Here is a 13,042-nt window from a genome sequence, read left to right as displayed (position 1 = left end):
CCTCGTCCCGCGCGGCCAACCTTCTCTAAGAAGGCCCTGGTCCTTCCTTTTATAGGCGTAAGGAGAGGATCCAGGTGTACAATGGGGGTGTAGCAGAGTGCTACGTGTCTAGCGGAGGGAGAGCTAGCGCCCTAAGTACATGCCAATGTGGCAGCCGGAGAGATCTTGGTGCCCTGCTGGTATGATGTCGTGGCTGTCGGAGGAGCAACGGAGCCTGGCGGAGGGACAACTGTTGGAGCGGTCGAGTCTTTGCTGACGTCCCCCTGCTTCCGTAAGGGAGCTGAGAGCCGCCGTCGTCACAGGGCACGCGGGGCGCCATCATTGCCTATCTGGCGGAGCTAGCCAGATGGGACACCGGTCTTGTTCTCTGCGGCCCGAGTCGGCTCGGGGTAGGGTGATGATGGCGCTCCCTGTTGACGTGGCGGGCCCGCGCCCGAGGTCGGGCGACGTGGGGGCTCCTCCGAAGCCGGGGTCGAGTCTGTCTTCCGTTGCCGAGGCCGAGCCCGAGCCCCTGGGTCGGGCGAGGCGGAGGTTGTTCGGCAGAGGCCAGGGCGGAGTCCGAGCCCTGGGGTCGGGCGAAGCGGAGTTCGTCGTCTTCTGGGTCTTAGCCCGAGTCCGAGCCCTGGGTCGGGCGGAGCGGAGTTCGCCGTCTTCCGGGTCTTAGCCCGAGTCCGAGCCCTGGGGTCGGGCGGAGCGGAGTTCGCCGTCTTCCGGGTCTTAGCCCGAGTCCGAGCCCTGGGGTCGGGCAGAGCGGAGTTCGCCGTCTTCCGGGTCTTAGCCCGAGTCCGAGCCCTGGGGTCGGGCGGAGCGGAGTTCGCCGTCTTCCGGGTCTTAGCCCGAGTCCGAGCCCTGGGGTCGGGCGGAGCGGAGTTTCCTATGGCGCCTTCGGCAAGGCCTGACTGCCTGTCAGTCTCACTCTGTCAAGTGGCACTGCAGTCGGAGTGGCGCAGGCGGCGCTGTCCTTCTGTCAGACCGGTCAGTGGATCGGCGGAGTGACGGCGGTCACTTCGGCTCTGCCGGGGGGCGCCTGTCAGGATAAAGGTGTCAGGCCACCTTTGCGTTAAATGCTCCTGCGACTCGGTCGGTTGGTGCGGCGATTCAGTCAGGGTTGCTTCTTAGCGAAGGCAAGGCCTCGGGCGAGCCGGAGATGTGTCCGCCGTTAAAGGGGGGCCTCGGGCGAGACGGAAGTCTCTCGGGGTCGGCTGCCCTTGTCCGAGGCTAGGCTCGGGCGAGGCGTGATTGATAGTCGCCTAGAGGGGGGGTGAATAGGGCGAAACTGAATTTTACAAATATAAACACAACTACAAACCGGGTTAGCGTTAGAAATATAAATGAGTCCGCGAGAGAGGGCGCAAAACAAATCGCAAGCAAATAAATAGTGTGACACGCGGATTTGTTTTACCGAGGTTCGGTTCTTGCAAACCTACTCCCCGTTGAGGAGGCCACAAAGGCCGGGTCTCTTTCAACCCTTCCCTCTCTCAAACGATCCCTCGGATCGAGTGAGTTTTCTCTTCTCAATCACTTGGAACACAAAGTTCCCACAAGGACCACCACAAGTTTGGTGTCTCTTGCCTCAATTACAAGTGAGTTTGATCGCTATGAAAGAATCAAGAAAGAAGAAAGCAATCCAAGCGCAAGAGCTCGAAAGAACACAAGCAAATCTCTCTCTCTAGTCACTAGGGCGTTGTGTGGAATTTGGAGAGGATTTGATCTCTTTGGTGTGTCTAGAATTGAATGCTAGAGCTCTTGTAGTAGTTGGGAAGTGGAAAACTTGGATGCAATGAATGGTGGGGTGGTTGGGGTATTTATAGCCCCAACCACCAAAAGTGGCCGTTGGGAGGCTGTCTGTTCGATGGCGCACCGGACAGTCCGGTGCACACCGGACATGTCCGGTGCCCCCGCCACGTCATCACTGCCGTTGGATTCTGACCGTTGGAGCTTCTGACTTGTGGGCCCTCCTGGATGTCCGGTGCACACCGGACATGTACTGTTTACTGTCCGGTGTGCCAGTATGGGCACGCCTGACTTCTGCGCGTGCTGCGCGCGCATTTAATGCGCCGCAGGTAGCCGTTGGCGCGGAGATAGTCGTTGCTCCGAAGTTGCACCGGACAATCCGGTGCACACCGGACAGTCCGGTGAATTATAGAGCGAGTGCCTCTGGAAATTCCCGAAGGTGGCGAGTTCGAGTTGGAGTCCTCTGGTGCACCGGACACTGTCCGGCGGACAGTCCGGTGCCCCCAGACCAGAGGTGCCTTCGGTTGCCATTTTGCTCCTTTGTTGAATCCAAAACTTGGTCTTTTATTGGCTAAGTGTGAACCTTTATCACCTGTATAACTCATACACTAGAGCAAACTAGTTAGTCCAATTTATTTGTGTTGGGTAATTCAACCACCAAAATTATTTAGGAACTAGGTGTAAGCCTAATTCCCTTTCAATCTCCCCCTTTTTGGTGATTGATGCCAACACAAACCAAAGCAAGTATAGAAATGCATAATTGAACTAGTTTGCATAATGTAAGTGTAAAGGTTGCTTGGAATTGAGCCAATATAAACACTTACAAGATATGCATGGATTGTTTCTTTCATTTTTAACATTTTGGACCACGCTTGCACCACATGTTTTGTTTTTGCAAATTCTTTTGTAAATCCTTTTCAAAGTTCTTTTGCAAATGGTCAAAGGTAAATGAATAAGATTTTGCAAAGCATTTTCAAGATTTGAAATTTTCTCCCCTTGTTTCAACTGCTTTTCCTTTGACTTAAACAAAACTTCCCCTAAATGAGATCCTCCTCTTAGTGTTCAAGAGGGTTTTGATATATCATTTTTGAAATACTACTTTCTCCCCCTTTTGAACACAATAGGATACCAATTGATAAAATTCTTTGAAAACACGAAGTTTTTGAAATTGGTGGTGGTGCGGTCCTTTTGCTTTGGGCTCTTTCTCTCTCCCCCTTTGGCATGAATCGCCAAAAATGGAATCATTAGAGTCGTAATTTCTTCCCCTTTGGTCATAAACAAATGAGTTAGGATTATACCAAAGATGAAGTCCTTTTGCTCTCTCCCCCAAAGATGGAGAGTGGCTTGGAGCGACGACGAAGGATGAGTTACGTAGTGGAAGCCTTTGTCTTCGCCGAAGACTCCAAATTCCCTTGCAATACACCTATGACTTGGTTTGAAATAGACTTGAAAACACATTAGTCATAGCATATGAAAGAGACATGATCAAAGGTATATAAATGAGCGATATGTGCAAGTTAGCAAAAGAAATTGCGTGAATCAAGAATATTGAGCTCATGCCTAAGTTTGGTAAAAGTTTGTTCATCAAGTGGCTTGGTAAAGATATCGGCTAATTGATCTTTAGTATTAATGTATGAAATCTCGATATCTCCCTTTTGTTGGTGATCCCTAAGAAAATGATACCGAATGGCTATGTGCTTAGTGCGGCTATGCTCGACGGGATTGTCGGCCATTTTGATTGCACTCTCATTATCACATAGCAAAGGGACTTTGGTTAATTTGTAACCGTAGTCCCGCAGAGTTTGCCTCATCCAAAGCAATTGCGCGCAACAATGGCCTGCGGCAATGTACTCGGCTTCGGCGGTGGAAAGAGCGACCGAATTTTGCTTCTTTGAAGCCCAAGACACCAAGGATCTTCCCAAGAACTGGCAAGTCCCCGATGTGCTCTTCCTATTGATTTTGCACCCCGCCCAATCGGCATCCGAATAACCAATCAAATCAAATGTGGATCCCCGAGGGTACCAAAGCCCAAACTTAGGAGTATAAGCCAAATATCTCAAGATTCGTTTTACGGCCGTAAGGTGGGATTCCTTAGGGTCGGATTGGAATCTTGCACACATGCAAACGGAAAGCATAATGTCTGGTCGAGATGCACATAAATAGAGTAATGAACCTATCATCGACCGGTATACCTTTTGATCCACGGACTTACCTCCCGTGTTGAGGTCGAGATGCCCATTAGTTCCCATGGGTGTCTTGATGGGTTTGACATCCTTCATTCCAAACTTGCTTAGAATATCTTGAGTGTACTTCGTTTGGCTTAGGAAGGTGCCTTCTTGGAGTTGCTTCACTTGAAATCCTAAGAAATACTTCAACTCCCCCATCATGGACATCTCGAACTTTTGTGTCATGATCCTACTAAACTCTTCACATGTAGATCCGTTAGTAGACCCAAATATAATATCATCAACATAAATTTGGCATACAAACAAATCATTCTCAAGTGTTTTGGTAAAGAGCGTAGGATCGGCCTTTCCGACTTTGAATCCATTTGCAATAAGAAAATCTCTAAGGCATTCATACCATGCTCTTGGGGCTTGCTTGAGCCCATAAAGCGCCTTAGAGAGCTTATAGACATGATTGGGATACTCACTGTCTTCAAAGTCGGGAGGTTGCTCAACATAGACCTCTTCCTTGATTGGTCCATTGAGGAAGGCACTTTTCACGTCCATTTGATAAAGCTTAAAGCCATGGTAAGTAGCATAGGCTAATAATATACGAATTGACTCAAGCCTAGCTACGGGTGCATAGGTTTCACCGAAATCCAAACCTTCGACTTGAGAGTATCCTTTGGCCACAAGTCGAGCTTTGTTCCTTGTCACCACACCATGCTCATCTTGCTTGTTGCGGAAGACCCATTTGGTTCCTACAACATTTTGATTAGGACGTGGAACTAAATGCCATACCTCATTTCTAGTGAAATTGTTGAGCTCCTCTTGCATCGCCACCACCCAATCCGAATCTTGTAGTGCTTCCTCTACCCTGTGTGGTTCAATAGAGGAAACAAACGAGTAATGTTCACAAAAATGTGCAACACGAGATCTAGTGGTTACCCCCTTATGAATGTCGCCGAGGATGGTGTCGACGGGGTGATCTCGTTGGATTGCTTGGTGGACTCTTGGGTGTGGCGGCCTTTGTTGTTCATCCTCCTTGTCTTGATCATTTGCATCTCCCCCTTGATTATTGCCGTCATCTTGAGGTGGCTCATTTGCTTGATCTTCTACTTCATCAACTTGAGCTTCATCCTCATTTTGAGGCGGTGGAGATGCTTGCATGGAGGAGGATGGTTGATCTTGTGCTTTTGGAGGCTCTTCGGATTCCTTAGGACACACATCCCCAATGGACATGTTCCTTAGCGCGATGCACGGAGCCTCTTCATCACCTATCTCGTCAAGATCAACTTGCTCTACTTGAGAGCCGTTAGTTTCATCAACCACAACGTCACATGAGACTTCAACTAGTCCAGTGAACTTGTTAAAGACCCTATATGCCCTTGTGTTTGAGTCATAACCAAGTAAAAACCTTCTACAGTTTTAGGAGCAAATTTATATTTTCTACCTCTTTTAACAAGAATAAAGCATTTGCTACCAAAAACTCTAAAATATGAAATGTTGGGCTTTTTACCGGTTAGGAGTTCATATGATGTCTTCTTGAGGATTCGGTGTAGATACAACCGGTTGATGGCGTAGCAAGCGGTGTTGACCGCCTCCGCCCAAAACCGATCCGAAGTCTTGTACTCATCAAGCATGGTCCTTGCCATGTCCAATAGAGTTCGATTCTTCCTCTCCACTACACCATTTTGTTGTGGCGTGTAGGGAGAAGAGAACTCATGCTTGATGCCCTCCTCCTCAAGGAAGCCTTCAATTTGAGAGTTCTTGAACTCCGTCCCGTTGTCGCTTCTTATTTTCTTGATCCTTAAGTCGAACTCATTTTGAGCCCGTCTCAAGAACCCCTTTAAGGTCTCTTGGGTTTGAGATTTTTCCTGCAAAAAGAATACCCAAGTGAAGCGAGAATAATCATTCACAATCACTAGACAGTACTTACTCCCGCCGATGCTTATGTAAGCAATCGGGCCGAATAGATCCATGTGTAGGAGCTCTAGCGGCCTGTCGGTCGTCATGATGTTCTTGTGTGGATGATGGGCTCCAACTTGCTTTCCTGTCTGGCATGCGCTACAAATCCTGTCTTTCTCAAAATGAACATTTGTTAGTCCTAAAATGTGTTCTCCCTTTAGAAGCTTATGAAGATTCTTCATCCCAACATGGGCTAGTCGGCGGTGCCAGAGCCAACCCATGTTAGTCTTAGCAATTAAGCATGTGTCGAGTTCAGCTCTATCAAAATCTACTAAGTATAGCTGACCCTCTAACACACCCTTAAATGCTATTGAATCATCACTTCTTCTAAAGACAGTGACACCTATATCAGTGAAAAGACAGTTGTAGCCCATTTGACATAATTGTGAAATGGGAAGCAAATTGTAATCTAAAGAATCTACAAGAAAAACATTGGAAATAGAATGGTCAGGAGATATAGCTATTTTACCAAGACTCTTGACCAAACCTTGATTTCCATCCCCGAATGTGATAGCTCGTTGGGGATCTTGGTTTTTCTCGTAGGAGGAGAACATCTTCTTCTCCCCTGTCATATGGTTTGTGCACCCGCTGTCGAGTATCCAACTTGAGCCCCCGGATGCATAAACCTACAAAACAAGTTTAGTTCTTGACTTTAGGTACCCAAATGGTTTTGGGTCCTTTGGCATTAGACACAAGAACTTTGGGTACCCAAACACAAGTCTTGGAGCCCTTGTGCTTGCCCCCAACATATTTGGCAACTACTTTGCCGGATTTGTTAGTTAAAACATAAGATGCATCAAAGGTCTTAAATGAAGTGCTATGTTCATTTGATGCATTAGGAATTTTCTTCTTAGGCAACTTAGCACGGGTTGGTTGCCTAGAGCTAGATGTCTCACTCTTATACATAAAAGCATGATTAGAACCACAGTGAGACTTCCTAGAATGAATTTTCCTAATTTTGCTCTCAGGATAACCGGCAGGGTATAAAATGTAACCCTCGTTATCCTGAGGCATGAGAGCCTTGCCCTTTACAAAATTAGACAATCTTTTAGGAGGGGCACTAAGTTTGACATTGTCTCCCCTTTGGAAGCCAATGCCATCCTTGATGCCAGGGCGTCTCCCACTATAGAGCATACTTCTAGCAAATTTAAATTTTTCATTTTCTAAGTTATGCTCGGCAATTTTAGCATCTAATTTTGCTATATGATCATTTTGTTGTTTAATCAAAGACATGTGATCATGAATAGCATTAATATCAACATCTCTACATCTAGTACAAATGGAAACATGCTCAATGGTAGATGTAGAGGGTTTGCAAGATTTTAATTCTACAACCTTAGCATGCAAGATATCATTCTTAGTTCTAAGGTCGGAAATGGTAGTATTGCAAACATCAAAATCTTTAGCCTTAGCAAGCAATTTTTCATTCTCAATTCTAAGGCTAGCAAGAGAAATGTTCAATTCTTCAATCCTAGCAAGCAAATCATCATTATTATCTCTAGGGTTGGGAATTGAAACATTGCAAACATGAGAATCAACCTTAGCTAATAAATTAGCATTTTTATTTCTAAGGTTGTCTATTGTTTCATGGCAAGTGCTTAGCTCACTAGATAATTTTTGACATTTCTCAATTTCTAGAGCATAAGCATTTTTAACCTTAACATGCTTCTTATTTTCTTTAATAAGGAAGTCCTCTTGGGTGTCCAAGAGATCATCCTTTTCATGGATGGCACTAATTAATTCATTAAGTTTTTCCTTTTGTTGCATGTTGAGGTTGGCAAAAAGAGTACGCAAATTATCCTCCTCATCACTAGCATTATCATCACTAGAAGATTCATATTTAGTGGAGGAGTTAGATTTAACCTTCTTCCGTTTGCCGTCCTTTGCCATGAGGCACTTGTGGCCGACGTTGGGGAAGAGGAGTCCCTTGGTGACGGCGATGTTGGCGGCGTCCTCGTCGTCGGAGGAGTCGCTTGAGCTTTCGTCGGAATCCCATTCCCGACAAACATGGGCATCGCCGCCCTTCTTTTTGTAGTACCTCTTCTTTTCTCTCCTCTTGCCCTTCTTGTCGTTATCCCTGTCACTGTCACTTGATAATGGACATTTTGCAATAAAGTGACCGGGCTTACCACACTTGTAGCAAACTTTCTTAGAGCGGGACTTGTAGTCTTTCTCTCTCCTTTGCTTGAGGATTTGGCGGAAGCTCTTGATGACGAGCGCCATTTCCTCATTGTCAAGCTTGGAGGCGTCTATTGGTTGTCGACTTGGGGTAGACTCCTCCTTCTTTTCTTCCGTCGCCTTGAATGCGACGGGTTGAGCTTCGGATGTAGATGGATCATCAAGCTCGTTGATCTTCCTCGAGCCTTCGATCATGCACTCAAAACTTACAAATGCCCGATTACTTCCTCGGGGGTCATTTTAGTATATCTAGGATTACCACGAATTAATTGAACTTGAGTAGGGTTAAGGAAAATAAGAGATCTTAAAATAACCTTAACCACTTCATGGTCATCCCACTTTACGCTCCCGAGGTTGCGCACTTGATTCACCATGGTCTTGAGCCGGTTGTACATGTGTTGTGGCTCCTCCCCTTTGCGAAGCCGGAACCGACCGAGCTCCCCCTCGATCGTTTCCCGCTTGGTGATCTTGGTGAGCTCGTCTCCCTCGTGCGCGGTTTTGAGCACATCCCAAACCTCCTTGGCATTCTTCAACCCTTGTACTTTGTTATACTCCTCTCTACTTAGTGAGGCGAGGAGTATTGTTGTCGCTTGAGAGTTGAAGTGCTCGATTTGGGCCACCTCATCCTCATCATAGTCTTTATCCCCTACCGATGGTACCTGTGCACCAAACTCAACAACATCCCATATACTTTTGTGGAGTGAGGTTAGATGAAATCGCATTAAATCACTCCACCTAGCATAATCTTCACCATCAAAAGTTGGTGGTTTGCCTAATGGGACGGAAAGTAAAGGTGCATGTTTAGAAATGCGAGGGTAGTGTAGGGGGATCTTACTAAACTTCTTACGCTCTTGGCGTTTAGAAGTTACGGAGGGCGCATCGGAGCCGGAGGTTGATGTTGATGAAGTGTCGGTCTCGTAGTAGACCACTTTCCTCATCCTCTTTTGCTTGTCCCCACTCCGATGCGGCTTGTGGGAAGAAGATTTTTCCTTCTTCTCTTTGTGGTGAGAAGAAGATTTCTTCTCCTTCCCTTTGTTGCAGGAGCTCTTCTTCTTCTCCCTCCTCTTGGTGCAGGACTCTTCCGATGAAGTGCTCCCGTGGCTTGTAGTGGGCTTTTCGCCGGTCTCCATCTCCTTCTTGGCGTGATCTCCCGACATCACTTCGAGCGGTTAGGCTCTAATGAAGCACCGGGCTCTGATACCAATTGATAGTCGCCTAGAGGGGGGGTGAATAGGGCGAAACGGAATTTTACAAATATAAACACAACTACAAACCGGGTTAGCGTTAGAAATATAAATGAGTCCGCGAGAGAGGGCGCAAAACAAATCGCAAGCAAATAAAGAGTGTGACACGCGGATTTGTTTTACCGAGGTTCGGTTCTTGCAAACCTACTCCCCGTTGAGGAGGCCACAAAGGCCGGGTCTCTTTCAACCCTTCCCTCTCTTAAACGATCCCTCGGATCGAGTGAGCTTTCTCTTCTCAATCACTTGGAACACAAAGTTCCCACAAGGACCACCACAAGTTTGGTGTCTCTTGCCTCAATTACAAGTGAGTTTGATCGCTATGAAAGAATCAAGAAAGAAGAAAGCAATCCAAGCGCAAGAGCTCGAAAGAACACAAGCAAATCTCTCTCTCTAGTCACTAGGGCGTTGTGTGGAATTTGGAGAGGATTTGATCTCTTTGGTGTGTCTAGAATTGAATGCTAGAGCTCTTGTAGTAGTTGGGAAGTGGAAAACTTGGATGCAATGAATGGTGGGGTGGTTGGGGTATTTATAGCCCCAACCACCAAAAGTGGCCGTTGGGAGGCTGTCTGTTCGATGGCGCACCGGACAGTCCGGTGCACACCGGACATGTCCGGTGCCCCCGCCACGTCATCACTGCCGTTGGATTCTGACCGTTGGAGCTTCTGACTTGTGGGCCCTCCTGGATGTCCGGTGCACACCGGACATGTACTGTTTACTGTCCGGTGTGCCAGTATGGGCACGCCTGACTTCTGCGCGCGCTGCGCGCGCATTTAATGCGCCGCAGGTAGCCGTTGGCGCGGAGATAGCCGTTGCTCCGAAGTTGCACCGGACAGTCCGGTGCACACCGGACAGTCCGGTGAATTATAGCGGACTAGCCGTTGGAGTTTCCCGAATCTGGCGAGTTCCTGAGGCTGCTCTTCCTTGGCGCACCGGACACTGTCCGGTGTACACCGGACAGTCCGGTGAATTATAGAGCGAGTGCCTCTGGAAATTCCCGAAGGTGGCGAGTTCGAGTTGGAGTCCTCTGGTGCACCGGACACTGTCCGGTGGTGCACCGGACACTGTCCGGTGTACACCGGACAGTCCGGTGCCCCCAGACCAGAGGTGCCTTCGGTTGCCATTTTGCTCCTTTGTTGAATCCAAAACTTGGTCTTTTTATTGGCTAAGTGTGAACCTTTATCACCTGTATAACTCATACAGTAGAGCAAACTAGTTAGTCCAATTTATTTGTGTTGGGTAATTCAACCACCAAAATTATTTAGGAACTAGGTGTAAGCCTAATTCCCTTTCAGTGATCAAGTCGCTCGTATGGACTGATCCCTGACTTAATCGCACCCATCAGGCCTCCGCAGCTTTATGCTGATGGGGGTTACCAGCTGAGAATTAGGCGTCTTGAGGGTACCCCTAATTATGGTCCCCGACAGTAGCCCCCGAGCCTCGAAGGGAGTGTTAGCACTCGCTTGGAGGCTTTCGTCGCACTTTTTTGCAAGGGGACCAGCCTTTCTCTGTTGCATTTTGTTCCGGTGGGTGCGCGCGAGCGCACCCGCCGGGTGTAGCCCCCGAGGCCTCGGAGGAGTGGTTTCACTCCTTCGAGGTCTTAATGCCTTGCGTAATGCTTCGGCTGGTCTGGTTGTTCCCTCATGCGAACTGGCCGTAGCCCGGGTGCACGGTCGGGGCCCAAGCTCTCGGGCTGGTATGTTGACGCTGTCAACGGTTCGGCCGGAGCCGGGTTTGCGAGAGCATCCCCCGAGCCTCCGCACAGGGCGAGAGGGCGATCAGGGACAGACTCGGTTTTTTTACATACGCCCCTACGTCGCCTTTCCGCAAGGAGGAGGGGGGGAGTGCGCCATGTTACCCTCGATGGGCACCGAACATGGTGTCTCCGGTGAGCTGCAAGCGGGTAATCCGAGTGGACGTCTGTGCCCCGTTCGTTGGGGTCGGCTAGGGGCCCAGAGGCACGCCCAAAAGTACCTGCGGGTGATCTGCCGGACCCGGTCCCCTGGCGACGGGGTCCGAGGGCTCGATGCCTCCCTCCGATGGGATTCCGTTACAAGATCGCTCCCGCTGGTCTCGGAAATGTCCTAGGGTACCTCGGGAGCGCAGCCCAAGCCTTGGTTATGTATCGAACGTACCCCTGGTCATCCCTCGCTCGGCGTCTGAGGCGACTGTGAACCCTTCGGGGGCCAGCCTTCGAACCCCTGATCAGTAATGGGCGCGGAGCCCGAGTAGCCTGAGGCGGCCGTGGAGCCCTTCGGGGGGCCGGCCTTCGAACCTCTGACCAGTAGTGGGTGTAGGGCCCACGCGATCTGAGGCGGCTGTTGAACCCCTCGGAGGGCCAGCCTTCGAACCTCTGATCAGTAAGGGGGGCTCGGAGCCCGGTTCCTTCACAGGGAAGGATCCTTTTTGGGGTATCCCCCTTTCCCGGTCCCTGTTGCAAGAGATAGAGAAAGAGGAAAAAAGGAAAATGACACGAAATCGAACGACGTGGCGTACCTTTTTTGGCGCGGTTATTACGGCGAAGGCGAAGCGTCGCCCGCTTCTCCTGCCAGAAACGCCGCCTGTCCCGCCGCGGAGTTAATGCGACGGGGCGAGTGGTTGGCGGGGCGGCCGTTGTGCGTGCGCGAGCCGTTCGAGGAACGGCTATTTCGCTTCGCGCTTTTTGAATCCCGCGTCCGGTCCGGGCGGAGCGCTGGAAACGGTCTCGCCCTGGTCTTTATATACCCAGGAGAGGGCCTGGTGACGGCTCTTCGCTCCGCTTCCTGCCTCTTTCTTTTGGTTTTCGCAACCCGAGAGGCTTTGACCAGAGAAGAGGAAACCGCCCTTCCTGCCCCTTGCGCCGCCATCCCTTCCGTCTTGGTGATGGCTGATCGGGTGACCATCATCTCACCGCGCGATCCGTGGCCCTTTTCCACGGTGACGGCGAGCGATCTGGAGGAGCTGGTCGGGGAGGGTTTGCTTCGCCCCCTCACCGATGAGCAGCGACCTGAGTGGATTCCTCCCAAGGGTGGAGTCGCTCCATCCCCACCGCCGGGGTACGTCGTGAGCTTCGTCTCCTTCCACGAGCGAGGATTCGGCGTGCCGACGGGCCGCTTTATGCGGGCAATCCTGTTCCACTATGGGGTGGAGTTGCACAACCTCACCCCCAACTCCATCTCGCAGGCCGCTATCTTTGTAGCGGTGTGCGAAGGGTATTTGGGGATCGCCCCCCATTGGGATTTGTGGACCCATCTCTTCCTCGCCGAGCCTTTCGCCTTGCCGACGGGGGAGAGGAGGGTCCGTGCAGCGGTGCGGGCCGGCGGCTGCACTCTCTTGCTGAGGCAATCGCGGGCGTCGCAGTACATTCCTACCATCCTCGCGTCCTCGAACAAGGGGTGGCAGCGCCGGTGGTTCTACCTCCGGAATGACGGCGAGTTGCTCCCACCGTTCTCCCAGCGAGTAGTCACCGCCGCCACTGACGCCTGGCGTCACGGGACCCCGCACGAGAGACAGAAGAATCTCGAACCCCTTCTCGAGGCCCTGAAGGCGTTGCGGGAGGGGGGACTCACCGCTGCGGGAGTGGTTGCCGCCATCCACCGTCGGAGGGTGCTTCCCTTGGCGGAGCGGCGGCTGCCGCTTTGGGAGATGACCCCGGAGGCCGACTGGGAGGGCTCGCGAATGTCCCCTGATCCTCTTCCCTTCGACGCCCTCCAATGGCGGGTGTCGGCTGCGATGGGGAAGCCGGACTCCCACGCCTACTCCCAGCTTCGGATGCGC

Source organism: Zea mays, chromosome 8 (genome assembly GCF_902167145.1).
Source record: "Zea mays cultivar B73 chromosome 8, Zm-B73-REFERENCE-NAM-5.0, whole genome shotgun sequence".
Lineage (NCBI taxonomy): Eukaryota > Viridiplantae > Streptophyta > Magnoliopsida > Poales > Poaceae > Zea > Zea mays.
The sequence above is the reverse complement of the archived record's forward strand: the minus strand, read 5'-3'. Positions refer to the sequence as shown.